Here is a 19,422-nt window from a genome sequence, read left to right on the forward strand (position 1 = left end):
CTTGTCAGTATAGTTTTTGTAGCGCGCCCTCCCAGAGCAGACAAAGCTGACACTAATACAAGATTCTTTTTGTTGGGAAAACTTAAAAATGCCATTGTAGAAATAAACTTCGCCTTTGAGTATTTGGGGTTTTTTCCTGTTATTTTTTGCATATATGTACATGCCTATCTTTGAATAGAGACCTGACCTCAGAGTTTCAAAGTTGAGGCATAATAATAGAGCGCACTTATCCACTGGGTGGGTGTCTGTAAAAGAAAAAGCTTTATGGCAGCGTTTGAGCACTGTATGCTAAACCCAAGCCTCCACCCTGAGATTTGGCTTGGAAGCGAGCCAGCGGGCAGATGCGAGTCACATCTGGAAGTGTCTCTGCGGGGTACAGGGGCTTCGCTGCAGAATTCCCCCTCCTGTCCCTGTTTGGCAGAAGCTGCTCCCCCCAGGTGATACTGAAATGTGCCCGCAACCAGAAGAGATGAGGAAGAGAAGTCAGGACCCGGTACCAGCGGTGGTTTGGGAGCAGTTGTTTGATCTTGAGCAGTCTTCATAGCAGAAGCCAGGAGAGGGCTTGGTTTGTTCCTCTTCTTGGGTTCTTGTGGTTTTTTTTTTTTTTTTTATATCCTGAGCAAAGTGGCTCTGCCATACAAAAATGAAGGTCTTTAAAAATGGGGTGGTGGTGCTTGGGTACATGGTAAACCTAAATCTAGCCTTATTTCTTTTGCATATAATCTGATCCCCTGCTAGCCAGCCAGGCGGCTACCTGCTGCTGCTGCTTCTAGTCAGCTCATGCTGGGATGATTGTTGGTTTAGCAGGATGCACATTAAGTGGCACTAAAAATAGTGCCACTTAATTTTTTTTGTGTGTGTGTGTGTCCTTTTAAATGAAAGTATTGTTAAGCTCTTACAATTGTTAATGGTAACAAAACCAAGAAGCCCCTAAACTACAAGTATCTTCTGAAAACAGTGTTACCTGAGGAGGAGATGCCGTCCTTGGTGGGTGATGCAGTAGAGGCATCTCCTAGATGAGCCATTACGCTCCCACAAGGAGCTCCACAAAGTGGTGCCGCTTCCTGGTGCAGAACTCGTGATGAAGTCACTCTGAAACATTGCATAAGTGCTTTCAGAAATAACATCTTTTGACTCAGGCTCCCCAAAGCCTCGGGTGGGGTTAACACAGAATTTAATTTTAAATGACCCATTTGCAGGAAACAAATGAGACTATCCTGACTCCCTCTTTTTTTTTTTTTTTTTTTTTCTCCCCCCAAAATGTTGTAGCTGTGTAGCAGTTGTGCCAGACTGAATGTTGACAGTCTTGAACATAATTTGTCTGTACTAAAATTAATACTGTACTTTATGTACTATATTTATATCTATCTATCCCCTTTCATGTCAGATAAGTTCTAGTGTGTGGGATGCATAACAAGACTGACTGAAAAAAATAATATTTAACCCTGTGAGGTCTAGTGCTTCCTGCAGGTAGGGATTTAGGTTGTTTAGATACCAGCCTCTTATGATGCGCTTTACTTTTTTGGTTGCCTTATTATAAAACTACAGCGTGGAAGTTGACAAAAACCTCTACTGTGAGGTTTCTAAGCAGTGCAGCAACGCGAATCTTGTAATATTGCGAGCGCTGTCTAGAGCTTTGCTTAAGAACTGGCTCTGGAAACGAGCTCAGCTGTAATTATAAACCTTATAAGAAAACTAAAAATATAAAAGCAATATTTTGAGAGTTAGAAGTATTCTTCTGTTATTAATTAATGGACTGTGGAAAAAGTGTTGAAGCTGTTTCACCCCTTTCAGCAATTACTTGCTAATTGGTATATAGGGAAGGATAAAGAAAGACTTCAAGAGGACACAGGGGGATGGATCCAGATTAAACTTGTAAAGCACCGGTAGTCAAAGGCACCTGTAGCATGTTTGCAGTCAAGAAGGAGCCTTGGCTTCAGGGAGGGGCAGGGTGTAACAGGATGGTTAACATCCCTCCTGTGCCCCTGCACCCATCCCCCAGCTGTGGAGGACCTTCACCCTTGGGCTGGACCACTTGGCTTAGCTGCGGTGCCCCTGCTCATACCGAACCTTTCCTGAGGGGAGGGAAGAAGATGCTTGGAGTCCTGTTGTGGTTACAGTCCAGGAGGCATGGCTGGCTGGCTGTAGGAGCTGGCTGAAGTTTCCCTTCTCAGGTGGGATGAATTCCAGTGCGGGGGTGCCTCTTCAGCGCTCTCTTTCCTGACTGCGTAGGGAAGCTGGTGAGATGATTCAGTATTGTCCTAGCTGCTCCTACTAAAAGGTGGTTCTCCTCCTCCCCTTTAGGAGGGTGAGACAAATGGTAAACATCTTTAAAATGTTTATATATGTATGTATTTAGGTTAGTGTTGTTATTGTTTCTTTAAGTTTGTGCCTTGTAAGGTAAAGGGCAGCAAGAGTGGCGAGCAGGAGAGGGTCGAGGCTAACTGTTTGATATCTAGGGATCTACTCTTTGACGGTTCAAATGTCCACGGGCCAGATTTGAGTGACTGCCTGGCTTTACTTTCTCAAGACCAAGTTCTGCTTAAAAGTCCTCCTAAACCTAAAGCAAAACCCCATCTCATTTGCCTACCTCTGTAAGTGCTGAGCACAGCAGGAGAGGTGCTCAGCTGCTGTAAATAATCGTGGCTCTGACGTCAAGGCAGCTACAACGATTGACATCAGCTGAAGACATGTCTATAGCTAAGTATAACCTGTAGGTATTACAGCATGATTTACGAAGGCTCTTAGCAGCGTAAACCCCATATGTTTTATAGCTGCTGAAAAGGAGAGGAAACTGTCTGACAACAAGCAGAGGCATATTTAGTAGCATTTTTATATGGATGAAATCGCCCAGTTAGAGGTTTTGGGGGAATAGATTTGCTGTGATACACAGCACCGCATAGCTCAAGCACGTACTACCCCAAGCACTCAATTTATCACAATCTATCATGTTAACTTGGCTAATTTGACACTAACTGCTTCCTGCCAACATGCTCGCACACAATTCTGCATTGTCTGCTAATCTCTGCCATGTGCAAGCCTGTGGGAAGGACTCTAAAGGAAAGCGCCTCTCAGTGCTATGGATTTGGGGGGAGGGGGTGAGAAGGAAGAACCGATCTCAATTACATTAGTATTTCTTGTAATTCACTTAATTTTTGAGAGCAGCAGTAGTGCGATACTGTTGTTCCCACAGTGCGAGTAAGCGATGGCGAATCTCAGCTAAATATGGCTTGAAGGAAGGGTGATTCTCCAATGTCTCGCTGTTGAAGCGGTAACGGTGACAGCCCGGGGAAAGCACTGCCTGCCCAAACTTCTGACCCTGCACGCTCACCAGGCTGACCTCAGGTGCACCATCTCGATTCCTGCATCACCTCAAGCTGCGATTCCTCATAGTTTGGGTAAGAGTTAGTGCTAACCAGGCCTGGAGCGTGCACAACAGGGATAGAAAGGAAAGGAGAAAACAGGAAAGTAGAGAAGTGCCATGAGAGCTGGTGGCGTTCCTGTGGTGCAGCAGCCACGAGTCAATGTAGAGGTGCTGATCAAGAAGTAGGGGGTCACCCCTTTAGCACAGCGAGGGCTGCGTGTCCTGGTCTCCTCCTGAACTGGAGGTGGTTTTGCTATTAGATTGACCCTGACAACATCCCGTGACAGTGCAGAAGTGAAGGGGAAGGCGTAGTTAAGTCGTACCTTTGTAGGTCTAAATATTTGATCTATCTATGTAACTTAAATATTTAAGGACAGAAAGGTATGCGAGGAGAAGTCTCTTTAATTAGGCTCATTTAACTTGGATATTTTCATCATTAAGCACTTGTAAAGACAGCTGAAGAGCCAAAGGTGATTATTTTGTCTATTATTAGATAGTTGCTGAACATTTCCTAATTGATACCATATTGTCTCTGCCTTCAATAAACATTTCCAGTGTTTATGCGAAATTTGCACTTGCAGATATTACCTGCTTAAATGTACGCTGGGAAGTTTTTAAGTATTCCTAAGTACACAGCAGTGCCAATTTGCTTTTGTAAGTTTAAGAAAAATACCAAAGTACTGAACTTGGAGTGTGGTGGAGCCACTGACTCCTCCTGGCGGACACTGGTGCTGCCACCAGATGGTTTGTCTGCAACAAAATCCAGTCTCTGTGCAATCTGTAGGGGTGTCCGTTTGTTATATTAAAACATAAATGGCTATACAGAGCAAATAGAAACTGCTGACAAAATCTGGGGTTGTAGCATCCGGATCTCTGTGGTGAAGGGTGTCTTTGAGGCAAAGTTTACGGTACTTTTTATTTCTGAAGTTTGGATTGTAGACATGCAGAAAGCTCCACCAATAACTGAGCTGGGAAAAAAAAAATAATCAATTTTTAAATAATGAAAGAGGCAGTGTTTTTGTGGCTGTCTGTGGGCTTTGAGCAGAGGAGTGAAAAGAGTCAGGGGAAGACTGTTAGCACTGAAGCAATGGTTCTGGAGATACGTGTCGCTGTAAGAAATCCTTCTCTGCATTGGTCATATGTGAGGAACCTGTGTGACACCCTGGATTCATATTGCCTGCAATAATGAGACAACGAGGTTTTTGTCATAAAGAGCAGGTAACTCGTACTTGGTGTTTTCAGGGACTCCCGCCTGTGGTTTAGGGCAGTTTCTGTCCCTGCTTCGGGTGGTGTTGGTGAGGAAAGGAGAACAGGTCCTGGGAGCACAGCAGAATTGCTTCTCAGTTGACATTGGGGTGCGTTAGTTGGCTGGGGGGGCCCTTTACAGAGCCTCGAGTGAGGGGCAGTGCCAAGCAAATCGGAGCGTGCCTTCTGGAACGTATTTTCGGTCTGTAAAGCAGTGTTTTTCCTTACGTAGTTGAAATGCAAGGTTCTCAAGTAAGTATCTTCTGGGATATAGGTGCACAATTTGTAGTATGTATACATAGTAGAAAGATTTCACGGTATTGTGTGGTTAAAAAAAAAAAAAAAAAAAAAAAAAAAAAAAAAAAAAAACAACAAACACCAACAAACAGAATTACAAAACCCAATCACCCAAACATCCGAAATCACCAAAACAGATTACAGATGTATGTCATAACTTTAGGTGTTTTGTTACAATGTGTTCAATGTTTTCTCCTGCATTTAAGGACAGTGTATATGTCATGATAAAAAGAGACCAAATTAAGGTTGTACTGCTGGAGTAAACTCTGGCATCTCCATGCCTCTGAGACCTCTGGCTACCTGGGGGTTGGAGAGCGGCTGCTGCGGTTTGGGGTTTGGTTTTTTTTTTGGGGGGGGGGGGGAGGACAGGGTTTCGGAGATTTCTGAAAACACAAACACCGTACGTCTTGTGGAAACCGTTCTGCTTCATTCAAAGTTCATTTGCGTGGAAGATCTACCGCACAAACCCGTTGAAGTGAGCTACCGAAGTAGAAGGCACCCGCGGCAGGATGCCGTAGATGTCAGCCGGCCACTGGATCAGGATGAGGTGCGGACTTTACTGTTTCTCTATTGCCAGAAACTAACAGTCCCTGTTGAGAGCTCAGGCTCCTGTTGCCCTCTGCAGTTGTAGACTTTGCTGCTCTCACCGACCTGCTTATTCTTGTGTCTTCTGTGTCTGCAGTCAGCTCCCGGTACCAGCTGAAGTTCCTGCAGACACCGCTCTCCTGTTTCTAACTTTCCCAAACCTGTACGGGCACCACTGAGGGTCGTATTTAGAATATTCTCCCTGCTCCGAATGGTGTCCGTCGCCGCCTCCAACAGCGTTGCAGTGCAGGTTGTGCTTGTCCTGCAGCCCCCTCTCGGGGAAGGCGGCGCGCAGGCTGCGGGGATGCCACAGGGGAGGGATCACAGTATCACAGTATGCTAGGGATTGGAAGGGACCTCAAAAGATCATCTAGTCCAATCCCCCTGTCGGAGCAGGAACACCTAGATGAGGTTGCACAGGAAGGCGTCCAGGCGAGTTTTGAATGTCTCCAGAGAAGGAGACTCCACAACCTCCCTGGGCAGCCTGTTCCAGTGCTCTGTCACCCTCACTGAGAAGAAGTTTCTTCTCAAATTTAAGTGGAACCTCTTGTGTTCCAGCTTGAATCCATTACCCCTTGTCCTATCACTGGTCGCTACTGAGAAGACCCTGGCTCCATCCTCATGACATTCCCCCTGATGACGGAGGGCAGCAGGGTCAGTACAGCTGGCAGATCCCTGCCACCCCTGAGCTCCTCCATGGGACTTCAAGCTGTTGCCCAAAGCCTACCAGTTTCTCGGAGGATGACTTAGACCCACCTTGGTTTTCTTTGTGCGGGTAACACGTGCTTTCTGTAAACTCACACTGAGGAATTGTGTGATAGTTGTTGTTTGTTGGTTTGTGTTTTTTTTTTTTTTTTTTTTTCCTTTTCCCTGAAGTCTTCAAGAAAGAAATTCAGAGCAAGCAAGAATAGCAGTATGAAAGAACACTGCCTGCTAGATGATCTGGCCAAACCTGACTTGAATCCCGTGTCCCATCATCTCGCTGCATACTCAGTCGGCTTTCTCTCACCCTTGAAATAACTTCAAATTGGGAAGTGGCATCGAAGCTCTCGCTTCTGAGAGCGGGCAGCGCTTAGTTTTGGAGCAAAAGCGGTAAGGGGTATTGCATAGTCTGTTAGGACGAGACCAGCTGAGAAAGAAAGTAGGCAAAAGAAGCATGAAAAAGCAGGGAGAGGCGTGCAGGCTTTCTTAAGGGTCAGTGGCTAATTGGAGTGGCTTTTGTATTATTTAAGATATCTGGCAACTGTAGCTTGACCTTACAACAGCACGTTAATTGATAAAGTATTAATTTTTTTATACCACAAATAAAGGTAAAACCTATATGGAAACCTTCTGAATGTCTTTGGAATAAAGAACTTTTGTGTTAGCCCCAAATGAAATCTTCTATGAGTTGAATTTCTTCTTTGCAGAATGCATTACTCCACAATAATTCCAGTCTGTTAGCAGCACATTTGGGCAGCTGTTGACTAATAAGTAAATTTATCTGCTGCTCTATTTTGAGGCTTATTAATTTAAAAGGAAAAAAAAGTGGAAAAGAAAGGTGTGGGGGATGCTCTTTTCCTCCAAGATGCAAATGCACATGGCTAAATTGAAGACAAGGAATTCGTGCGAAATGCCTCGGTTATCCAAATGCCACTTTGTAGGTTATTGCACTTTTACAAATACTGCAGCAGCAGAACGGATGTAAGAAAGGGGATGGAGGGAGAACGAAACTCTGCCTGTACCCTGCGGCTGCTGGATGTTGGGAAGGGGGATGTCTGTGGCTGGGGAGTAGGCAGGAGGTGGGGGGAGCTGGGAGGAAAGGCTGGACCAACGGAGACCAAATCTGCTCTGCTTTCTGCTGCTGGGGTGGGTGTCACAGCTCCCGTGAGGACTCTGGAGATCCTTAAGTGTATGTTGCGGGTATGGGTAAAATCTGGACTCTGCACCGTTCAGCTGTGAAACTTGTGTTGGCATCAGTGGCACCGAGAAGAAAAGGAAATAGGTTCTTCCTTGACTAGAATCTGCCAGCAGAAGCCTGGCAGGATTTTAAAATAGAAATAAAGGTATTAAAGGTGCACTTGCAAGGATCAAGGGAACTCTCTGATTTGCAAATAGTAGCTGGTGGAGGAACAGGAGAGGGAATCAATAGAAGAAAAGAGCAGAGCAGCTTCATTAACATCAGTGAGAAAATAACAGCTTCTGAATGCGAGCCCTAAGGACGGAAGATCAAAGTCCTGGGGTTCATCCCCTTGGCCAGACAATGTATTGAAATAAAATAATAGCTCTGACTGCAGATGCTACAAGTTTAAGCACCATTTCTGTGCCAGCAATCTGTGTGAAGAGCAATCATTCAAATGCAGGAGAGTGAAAGGAAAATTAAATAGTGGGAGATCGAGTATTCAGTGAGCAGCAAGGATGCAGAACAGCTAAAGATAATTAAATTACATACAAATAAATTAGATGCCATAATGGTCAGATTAGGAAATAAAACACAGAAGTATAAATCCTGCCAAATATTTGAGTAGAGCAGCAGAACTGGAACTTAACTGAACTGACAAATGAGGGGAAGAGATTTATAGCTCTTGCCTAAATTTACAAACAGCTATGAGTATTTAAATTTTGCTGTCATGTCTGAAAACAAACACAACTCATCCTGCCTGAACCTTGTTAAAATCCTAAATTTAGCTCTTTTCTGTAAACTTCTGAGGCAGTCTTCGTTGATGGCTCTGACTGAAGTTGTTAGACCTGATGGTTTCTGACTCCACTTTGCCTCTAGGGTAAATTTACACTCAAAAAGTTAGTGTCGTGAATTTATGAGAAATAAAACTCTGCCTGTCTAGTCACCATTCTGGTTCGCAGGTGTTACTTGCATGGCTTGAGTAATAGCGAACTTGTACAACACGTGCCATGGCTGTGACCTAATTTGACTACTTTGTGCTTGAAAATGAGCAGTGAACAAACAGCGGAGAGACTATCTCATTTTAGCACTTACTGAAATCCCTAGGATGAATTAGCTACTGCAATTTCATCTACTCGCAGTGATTTATCGGTGCCCCTTGCCTGGGGGTGTGTTTCACGTGTTCAGAGGGAATGGCTGTGTCCGCCAAAGGGCAGCGGGGCTGAAGGCGGTTAGCAGGTGGCCAAACCTCCTCTGTGAACGTTGTATGATGCTGCTACCAAGGCTTGGACCAGCAGCCGGAGGTGATGGCTCTACAGTCTTGGTTCCTGCGGCCTCGCATCTCATGGTGCTGGGGGGAGGCAGGGTGCTCCGTTTTGGTGGAGCTGGAGGGACCCCTGTTTCCCGGGCACAGGCCACCCTGCTCGCTTTGGAGTGAGGATAAGCTGTGGTCATCTCAGGCTTTGCTTAACCTGGAGCACTACCCCGGGGCTGTCCTGCAGGGAGCGGGTGGCTCTGGGAGAGGTCCCGTGGTGTGGTCTGTAACGGGGGGGCTGTTGGCTTCTCCAGCACTTTGTAGGTAGCAGAACTGACTTGCAAGAGAACCTTGCAGGGGGCTGAGTTACCCGGGAGCGCAGCAGGAGGGCATTGGGTCCTGAGGACGTGCGCTACCGAGGTACCCTGCCTGCCTCCTGCAGCAGCATCCCGAGCTAGGATGTGCCACGCGGCCCAGGAGCTGTGGAGTGGCACAGCTATCGCAGGCGTGTGGCTGTCGCCGCTGAGCTGTAGCTGTGCTCCTCGCACGTATATGAACATCCAAGAAAGGGCAAAGCATGTCCTCTTCTTTTTTTTTTTTTTCTTTTTGATTTCTTAAATTTAATTTTGAAACTGCGTTGATCTTTCAGTGTGGCTCTGTTAGCATCCCTGCTTATACAGTTTGGAGGCCCTTTCTGGGTTGCTGTGTGTGCAGATAGGTCTGTTTTTCCCGGTGACTTTGAGCTGACTGGGAAACTTTTTTTTTTCTAATTTTTTTTTTTTTTTTTATGCTAAGCCTCCATGGGATAAATCTTGCCCTTGTAGGGGAAGAAAGTATGAAATAGTAGTAGCAATTGATGTATGGGAAAAATCCAGATATTAATAAATACAGCAATCCCGATGAGGCTGGAGCAAGGTAAAAGGAGATTGATGTTTTTACTTAGGTCACAGTTTTGCCTTTGGCAATATTAGCATGGATGCCATTTAATCATCAGTGTGATTTGTTTACAAAGGCAGACGTATTCCTACTTTCTTCATTATGTTTTGAGCGCTTTTTTTTTTTTTTTTTTTGGCTTAGAACTTGAGGGCTGATAATCGTATACTGGGGCTGCTGGTGGTACTTTATTTTTCAGGGATGATCAAGAAGTGAAGAGCCAGGTGTACCTTTGATTCCTGCAGTAACTAAATAGGATGGTCCAAAACGGTGGAGCTATAGGAATTATTAGCTCAGCCTTTCTGGCCATTCATACTCTGCATCACAGAAACGCTGCACGACCATTCATGATTTTTCTGTCTGCTTTGTATTTTGTTTGTCTCCTGTAATGAATCGAGTGAGAAAGCATGTGCTGCCCTGCATTCACTATGAAAATAATTTTGATGGCGAGGGTAATAGAGATGCTTAATGTTATGGGAGAACAGTATTTTTAAGAATACTTTAAATAACATATTTAAGCAAACAGTTGGACAGTTCAGCACCTCCCACAGATATGAAATTATCTCCAGCTTCCAAGAGGGGAGAAAGTGTAATTTTTCACTTCTTGCATGGTTTGTATTTATTCAAGTAGCTAGCGTTCCTCTTCTCATTAAAATTGCTAACTTGCTAAAGGCTCTGGCTTTGAAAAAAAAAAAAATAATTAAAAATGAAAAAAGAAACCAAAACCCGAACTCCAAAATATGTTTTGCTGCCAGAAAAATGGTGTGAAAGTAAATCTTTTAAATAACACTTCAATAAATGCAAAATAAAGGCAAATTTTACCCTGATTTTACTACGCTAGGGAATAAATGGCAGGTTAGGCAAGCCGAGGCGTTGGCTGTCACGGCACCTACACTGCGGCTGGCCCGTCCGTCACCACGCGTGGTTTTAGCGGGCTGTGTATCCATCCAGCCTCAGGGCTCTGAATCCGTCTGGGCTGATGCTGCCTGCGAGTACATTAAGGGAAAGAGGGGTGGTGGTTTTTTCACCCTTCCGAAAGGCCCGTTGTTACCCATCTTTGCAAGAGGCCGGTCCTTCCTAGGCACCTTCCAGGTCCGCCTTGCCTTTCCGGCATGCACCGCTTCCAGGTTAGTTTTGCAGCCTCTGCGGTGGCATTTCCCTCTCCGGGCCGTGCCGTCCTGGGCTGACAAGAGGCGGGATGCACCTGCAGCCTCGCTCCGCGCCGCATCAGTGCGGCTGCCGCGCCGGGAGCAGGAGGCGTCCCGGCAGATGGGTGGCATCGAGTGAGTCAGAGCTGTTGCGTAAGCTGCAAGGTGGTAAACTTTTGCCTACCAGAAATGTTCCCGAATCAGAAGCCCTCTCCTCCTCCCCTACCCCAAAAGCATGAGCAGCACGTGAAAAGATCCCAAGACCACACGCGTCTTGGGTTGGCTTTGATATTTTTGGGACGCACGTAGTTCACAGTTCCAGGCCAATCCCTAATCTCTAGGGCTAGAAACGTAATTAAAAGGAAAGATGTGTTTGTATGTGTGGGTGGGCGTGTAATATTCTCAAGCTTATGGCCTTCAGAGGAAACAGTAAATAGCATATGAAACTCCATAAAATAGTAAGCGTTGGCAGTTTTGTTCCTCGCGGATTATGTACCAGCCTAAAGATGTAAAACTGTGTTACTTAATAGGATAGACAGTATCTTGGCAAAAATGAGACTGGTAGGTATTATGTATGGGCAGAGTATGGTCATCCTTGTGTTCAGTATGACTGAAGTTTGTCGCTAGAAAATGCGTGATGAGAAATTTTCAGCACTGAATTCTGCTCATTATTTGCAGAGGTTATAAAAACTTAAGCTTTTTTTTTTTTTCCAAAAACAGTGTGGAGCAAATACTACTTTTCTTCAATTGCGTGAGCTATGTCCCCATACCCCTCCCACAGGGTAGTAGATAAATCAGAGTTGAATATATATGTGGTTGAACTACTCTATTTAAGAACCTGCTATGCCAATAAATCAATATTTACTTGCTATGTATGTAATATATAAATGGCAGATTCACAGATGTGGAATTAGGTTCCCTAACTAACGCAACTGCTCAATACACTTAAGATCTTAGTAGCAGTGATTAAAGTACAACCCTAATAGCATCAGTTAAGTAGAAAAAGTTTAACAGAATAGCACAGGCTTTATATAGGGTTTTCTTTAAGCTGATATTTTTAGTCTTCAGACTTCAGTTACTCCTGCTGAATTAACAGAATCTTCCAGAATATGTTTTACTTGAAATCTGCAAGCTTGACATTTGCAATAGGGCAGAAGACTAGCTGAAAAGCTCACCTTACCCGTTTCTTTCGTCTAGCAAGTATAGGCGGAAGATAAAGCATACAGGATTTGTCCACCCTCCCATAAATTCATGGAACACGGGGTTTCTTGCTGTGAGAAAAACAGCTAAATGATTGCTGCTTTATCTAGTAAAACAAGTGTGTGTCCTTCCCAACAGAGACAATAATTCTTACTGAACGCTTGCAGATTTTTGCCGTTAAATATTTGATTTTTTTCAAAAGAGCTCAGATTCTATTTTGGCATCTAAATGAAGCTCTCATAATACGTGGCTTCCAGCTGCTCTTTCCAAAGACTAGATGCCCAAATGAGAATTCCCCCCCATCCCACCTTGGTGTCTAAATTGGGATCTGTTAGGTACTGGGCTCGTTCAAAGTTTGAAGATATTTGAAAGAGTAATGGTAAGTTGCACTCGGAGGATTGCTAAAAAGCCTGGTGCTAATTACAAAGTGAAACGGCGGCTTTTTAATGCTGCCATTCTCAAAAGTAAGTATCCACAATTAGTCCCCTAAATCCTTCTTTAGACACCCTTCTTTAAATCGCATGCATATAGATGCAGACGGAGATACGGCACTTGTACCGTACCCGTTTTAGATTATCATTGCATAAAAGCTAACATGACTAATACCAGCTATGGCTAAGTAATAAGCTATTTCCACCAAATTGCTGCAGAACCGCTGTGTTGAGAGGTGGACGTTGGGAGAAGCGTTGGGAGCTTGCGCACTGATTCTCTAGCGCTCATAAGTAAACGATAAAGAAATAATTTGAGAAACTAAGCACTGGTGCACTAGCTTTTTGGCGCAAAGACTCTTCTCCTTATGGAAATGCCAAGACCTGTCTGAGTGGTAAAGGCATAGCCGGTGATCAAATCTGGGCTGGCAAAAGGGACCAGAGATGAAGGGTTGCAGAAGAAATTGAGGATCTGCCAAGGCAGACAACGCGAATATTTAGTGTTGTGGAAAGTCTCTCGCATGTAGAATCGGGACTCTTTACTGAAAAGGTGAAAATGGGGGGAACATTAGGATAGTACACACGGTTCTCATTGACATTTTTGGTGCTATTTTGTTACAGTCTTCCACGGAACAGAAACAAGAGGGAAATCTGTGAAATTAAAATACCGCAAGTAAAAAGGGGCTTGGGGGGAAAGTGTGCACAGCCTGTGGAGCTCAACCCAGAGAGGAGAAACCAAACGCGTGTGGTTTAGGACAGCAAGGATTTCTGAACGGACAACGAGCAGGGAGTAGAAGTAAGCAGCGAGGACAGGGATAGAGATCTTCTGCCATGGGACCATTTGGCATAAATGGGGAGATCTTAAAAGGCCGCGTGTTCTCGTCTAACTGCCTCACGAGGGATTCTCCCCCGAAGGAGCCCGTTTTGGTCAGCGTTGAGGGCAAGGTGGCTGACTGCACGGACCGCTGCTCCCAGCTGCGTTGGCAGCTTGGGTGTTCGCTCTGTGGCATTGACTCTTGATAGCTTTGCCCTTAGTTTTAGTTGTCTGTTCTTTCCAGGATAACTATAGTATAGAGCGCTGAGTTTCCTTTTAGGACCCTCCCAACGTACAGCAGGGTTCTATGAAGCTTGCTGTGCTCTGATAAATTCCCGCCTGCGTGCCTTGTGACTTGAAATTACTGGGGGTAGGAGAGGGTTTCGACAGCATTGAGGATGAAATTAAAAATATTCGTTGTTTGGAGCCTTTGACATAATCTGAGACTTCATCTCAGCACCCTGAGGTTGGAGAGGGGGAGAGATGGGTTTGGAGCCGGGCAGGCTCCCAAGAGCTAGCGTTGGCCATGCTGCCCCAACTGCCCTCTGTTTGATTTAGAAGGGACCTGGTAAGGTTTGTCCATTTTAAAGCAAACGTTTGCAACAATATGGGAAAATACCTCGAGAGTGCCATCCTATTGAAGTCAAAATAATGAAGCGGGTGTTCGGGTTGACATCTCTTCAGCTTAGCCCTCCTCTTCTGCTTCTCTGAAAAGAGCTGAGCTCTGGGTCAGCACTGCAAAAAGCCTGAAGTAGATAAAAGTTGGAGAGAAGGAGAAGGAAAAAAGAAAGAAAATGGCTATTTACAATCCTCTAATAACCTGGCTGGTTTTGGGGGTATGCCCGTGGTATTTTGTGACAGAACGTGCTTAGCTTGAAGGGGGCAATTACATCAGGAGATAAACTCGCCAGAGCATGCACGTCTGGTATGATCTGCATAATAACATAAATCTAGTGTACGTGAGGACGATTTCAGCTGTCTCTCCTACAGAAAGGCAGCTGGATTTTGGGACTAGGCCACCCACTGCCAGGAGGAAAATGCTTGAATCTCCAATACCTTTGATTCACGGGCTTTAGGAGGTGAGAATCGTACTGTCACAGCATGTGCCTGGGAAGCATGTTAAATTTCCTACGCCTCGTCCTCTCCCCGTCTCCCACAGTCTGCTTCTAAATTGAAGTCTCTGCGGATGAAACTTTGTTTCTGATACCTCTACGTAAATCGCCTGTCTTCCATTTTGACGGGAGTTTCACGGGGAAAGAAAAAACAAAATATTTCTTTTTTCCCCTTGTCTCTGCAGCACCGATGGTTTTGCACTCGTCCTTTCCTGAAATATCTAAGTTAATTTTATAGTTATTGAAGAGCGCCGTGTAAATGCAGCTTTATAACCTTTAACCACAACACAACACCCTCCTGTCTGTAATCTCCGCCTCCTGTACCTATTCTTGAAAACTGCCTGAAGCAATGTTTCTGCCTCATAAATCTGAGCCTTTAAGATAGGAAGCGTTCTAAGCACTGTTATAGCTGCAGTAGTCTACCTGACTGATTTTTTTTTTTATTTTTTTTTTTTTTTTCTCTGATAATGCCTTTTTGATGTGTTGCTGGTAAATAGCTATTTGTAAGAGACTACAGTTATAGTAAAGATCCAAATAGTGACAAAATAACTATTATGGGCAACGTTGGAATTTCCACTCGTTTGCAATTTACCTTTAACCTCCAGTGAAGCTTGCCGCCGATTATTTTTCTGTACCTCCCGTGTACAGACCGCAAAGAGTTTTGTTCTTGCTCCGTCTGAAGTCCCACACCATCAATTAGTACAGGAGGACGGGTTCCTTGATGGTATTTGAATCCAAGCAAACCTAAAATGAGCGACGTTTTGCTCATGTTACACGTGTGAATTCTCTGCCTGCAGAGAAACGGAGCCTGCACCTGTGTGGAAAACAACCAGTGGCTTTTTGTGTGCGAAACTCATAAATGTAGCAATTACATAAGCCCAATTGTGAGGGGGGTGTGGTTTATTGGTGGCTCTGTTTATTGTACCTTATCATCTGCAGAAAATGAATCATCTGATACAGAAATGGCTCTTCAGGGACCGACATGCAGCTGAACCCAGATTTGCAGGAGAGAGAGCTGATCATCTGAAAGATGGGAAAGAGTTCCCTTAGAACAGAGCTGGGGCAATAATATTGCCTACGCGTTATTTTCTGGCAGGTGATTAAGACAAAAGTATTCCTATTTAGATGGTTAAATGTTAGGCACCTAGGAAGAGTCCTGATTTTTTTTTTATTATTTTTTTTTTTTTTCCCCACAGGGTAACCCAGAGCTGTATGTTTTTTAACACATCTAAAAATCGGGCCACTCGGATCGATGCCTATGTTTACTTCCAGAGTTAATGTAGAGTTGGCTGAATTATAGGATTAGCAGTGGAAGCCTCTTCTCTTCAGAGGTGTAATGGCAGTAGGACCAGGCAGGTCTGTGCAGTCAGACCAGTATGGCGAAATATGCTGTTACAGCTTTTGAAAAATCCTGATCGGACTTTTAAAGCACACCTTCAGGGTTTTGTTGGCGCAGAGCGGCTTGCTTTGCAAAGCAGACGTGTTAATCATAGCAAGAGAGAGCAGAAATGGCCACTCTGGGTTAAGGAGGGTATAACAGCAATGAAGTCGTGCGTGTGTGTTGGGGGGGGGGGGGGGGGGATGGGGGACTCTCCCTTTGAGGGGTACTATGGATGTAAACATCCCTCACTATAGGTACTGCATAATTGTATGAGCAGACTATTTTCTTGTGTCCCTTCTATTTCTTATGGGGGGAAAAACTGGATAGTACCTTTTGGAATATTGATATCCCTGTCAGCTTATTTGTCCCTTTCCGGTTTTGTATCCCGGTACGGGTGGTTCATAACTCTTTTTCTCCTTTAGCTAATCATTGTCCTGAATAACTCGTTGCTCAGAACGATAACACTTCTTTCCCTAAATGCCAGGTGCTCTGTCTTGGGTCAGTCTGCGCGCGGTGCAGGCGCTTTCAGTGCAAGTGTGGCTGTGCAGTTAGCTCGGAAGTTTCAGCAGTGGAGTCTAATGGCAAGCATGACGCTCCCCACAAAAGGGGTGGTGTTTACCTTAGAGATATTTGCAGCCCATTTCGAAGCCAGAACAGTGGCTATCTGCCCGCATAGAGCTGATGGAGTTGCAGGTGAGACCCTTGAATGCAAAGGGTGAGAGCCTGTTTTGTATGTGTGTATATATATATATATATATATATTTTTTTTTTTTTTTTTAACTAGAAGACACCATTTGAAGAGTGCTTTCCTGAAATATTTCCGCCTGATTCAGGCAAGGTTCTCATTTGCTAAGTTTTGTGACGTTGATCTATAGCTGTTCTGTAAACTCCCATAGAGTTTCCCTTCATTGCAGTGAATGTGGTTGTGAACTCGCGTGTTGACCTTCATCCCCAACTAAGTCAAACAGAAAGAATAGGACTTCAAAATGCTTTATGCCCATGCCATCAGACTTTATTAAGAGAATGAGGATAGGATAAGGTTCCGCTCCATTCTTGCTTGGCCACCTGTCTCCTTCCGATATCTCTAGACTTCCAGCTGAGGTGTACGTTTTCACTTCATTTCTTCTTACTCTGTTGTGCTTTATCGCCATGATTAACGGCTCCATTTCTGCTGCATTTCATGATGCTCGAACAGAAGTGGCATCCAAACTTCTTACTCCCATGTTTGCTAGAAGATGACAGGAGATTTCTGGTAAACTTGTGATGTGAGATGAGAAAGGAGTGTAGTTAAAGGGGAAAGAGATCCCCAATGACACTCCCGCTCATGGCGTACTGGAGCGTGAGAAGGAAAGGCAGAGAATTCACGCACGGTGCTCTACAAATCATTTTGTCACTTAGAGACTGAATTACTTAATGACAAAGTTCTTCCTGCCAAACTCTCGTGGCTCTTTGCCTTCACAACGTCTGCACTAATCAGTAACTTCACTTGGAAGCCGCTTACGCAGAGCATTGTTCTCGTGTCACTCATCAGACAGTGACACCTTGCTAGATGGAAGAGAAAGAGCCTCTTCTTATGCAGTTTGTTCAGTGAGCGAGTTAAATGCATGTCCGTGGTACTTAGACATCACTGGAACGCAGCTCGCATGCATCAGCTAGGAGTCCATTAGGTGGTCAAAGGATCATCAATGATTGTACACGAATAACACTAAGCAAGTGCAAAAAAAATAAAAGACGAATGTGATTGGAAGACATCAGGAGAAAGATTTCCAGCTTGGAGACATTTTAGTAGCTTGAGTATCATGTGAAGCTCGTCAGGAGTGTTCGTTAGAAATGTGTTCGTGATGGAAAAGATGAGAAGAAGGGCTTGTAGGAATGGACACCATATATTAGGAGAGTGGAAGTGCTTTCCTTGTTTCACCTGGCAAAACGGTACCTGGGGAGGGGCACGAGTGGGAGAAAGATGAATTATTTAAGGAAAACGCTGGCCTCAAAGCGTGGTGGACAGCCTGCAGCTGGAGTTGTAGAGCCAAAAAAAGCTGAACTATCTGTAAGAAGACTGGTGAATTCATTCAAGTGTTTATTCGATGTGGTGCCTGCAATGATATAAATATTATCTCGGTAACCTGGGAGATTCTTTCCAGTACCATGTTCTTACTGTTCACAAGAAGTAGAGTGGTCACTGGTGTGGTGGTATAATCCAATACTTTTTTCCAACATCGAGATGAAATAGAGAGGTGTTACTTAAGTATTTTGTTTGGGGGCTGTTTTTTCTTTCTTTTTTTTCCCCCCCTCCTTCATAACTTTCCTGTGCACTGCTGTTTACCCTCACTTCCCTTTTATGGTCTGGAGTAGCCCTAACATCTTGCTGCACTGCTTTGTCTGGCTGCTCCAAATTTTTAACAGCTACTGTGCCATGTTACAGTTTGTCTTAAACTGTCATTTGCTACCTGGTTTGATAATTCTGCTTAGTTGGCTTTTTTCTCATCACCACTTTCTTTCCCCCCCCCCCCAAAACACAACAACCCACCCACCCCCCTCCCAAAAAAAAAAAAAAATGCCACCGACGCTTTTACCCCAAAAGTACAGAACTTAAGAACCCAAAGAGGGTAACTATTGTTTACTTTCTTTCTTCTTTTCATTAGTTTACAGTTCTGTTTTAAAAAGTAAATGCATTAAAGAAAAATAAGAGAAAAAGAAAATATACGGTCCCACTTTAAACTTCATGTCTGTTAGTTTCTTTTGACAAAATGCAGTTGGTGGTATCCTTCCTCCTGTTAGCGTTGCTGCACTCGGGCAACCACAGGGGCGTTCCAGGGAAATTAGACGCTGTCGTGGAGCTGCTAAATACAAAAGAAATCACCATCCCAGGGAAAGAAGTCCCCTGAGTGGGAGCAGGGAGAGTATGGCAGGGAAGCATCGTACGTTGGCATGCTGAAGCCTTGTTCTGGCTCTTGGGCATCCGTTCCTGTCTGCGGCTGGACACAAGGCACTGAGCTAGAGAGGACTCGTGCCTGACCCGGCGTGGGGGTTCCCCGTTAGGCTGGGGAGGAGGTTGTCTCTGCCGTCAGCTGTGTCACAGAACACATCTGGCCAGCAGCAGCTCATCGGTGGAAAACTGGTCTGGTTTTGTTACAGAGCAAACAAACAGAAAAGTAATCAAGGAGGACTTTACTATTGGTGATAAAATAGCCACTTTGGGGGGAAAAAAAACCCAACCAACCAAACCCCCAAACCAAAACAAACGCACAAACCCCACAAATGCCCCACCTCTTAATTTTAATTCCAGTATTTGGTTTCCAATCTACTTAGATTCCAGTACTGATCTCGAGAATCTGTTTTCACCTGTAAACTGAGCACTGGGCTTTGAAGTAAGTGAGAGAGAGTAGTTCCGAAGTCTGTCTTTTAGAGTAACGTTTCCATGAAGTAACTTGCAGAATGATACCAGAAATTATATTTGTTTCACTGTAAAACGGGTGTTCTTGCAGTGCTTTCCTTTCCCATCTTCCTGTTCTGAACATAACTTGTTTGTATGTCTTCTCTAGAGTTGCCACAACCTTCTCCTTTCTGTGAAGTGAACAGTGGTGATAAAATACATTATGACAACTTGCCTAATTTGTCAAAGTTCAGAGCTTATTGGAAATTCACTAGAATCTTTGGAATTCACTAGAATCTTTGGGTGAAGTGGTAAAGAGAGAAGAAAATCTGTCAGAAGAGATTAATTGAAGGGGCCTGGGCATCAGGGCCGTTCCAGACTGGTTTCACTGTGGTGTCCTTCTCATAT

This window comes from Vanellus vanellus, assembly GCF_965231255.1.
Source record: "Vanellus vanellus genome assembly, chromosome: 3".
NCBI classification, from domain to species: domain Eukaryota; kingdom Metazoa; phylum Chordata; class Aves; order Charadriiformes; family Charadriidae; genus Vanellus; species Vanellus vanellus.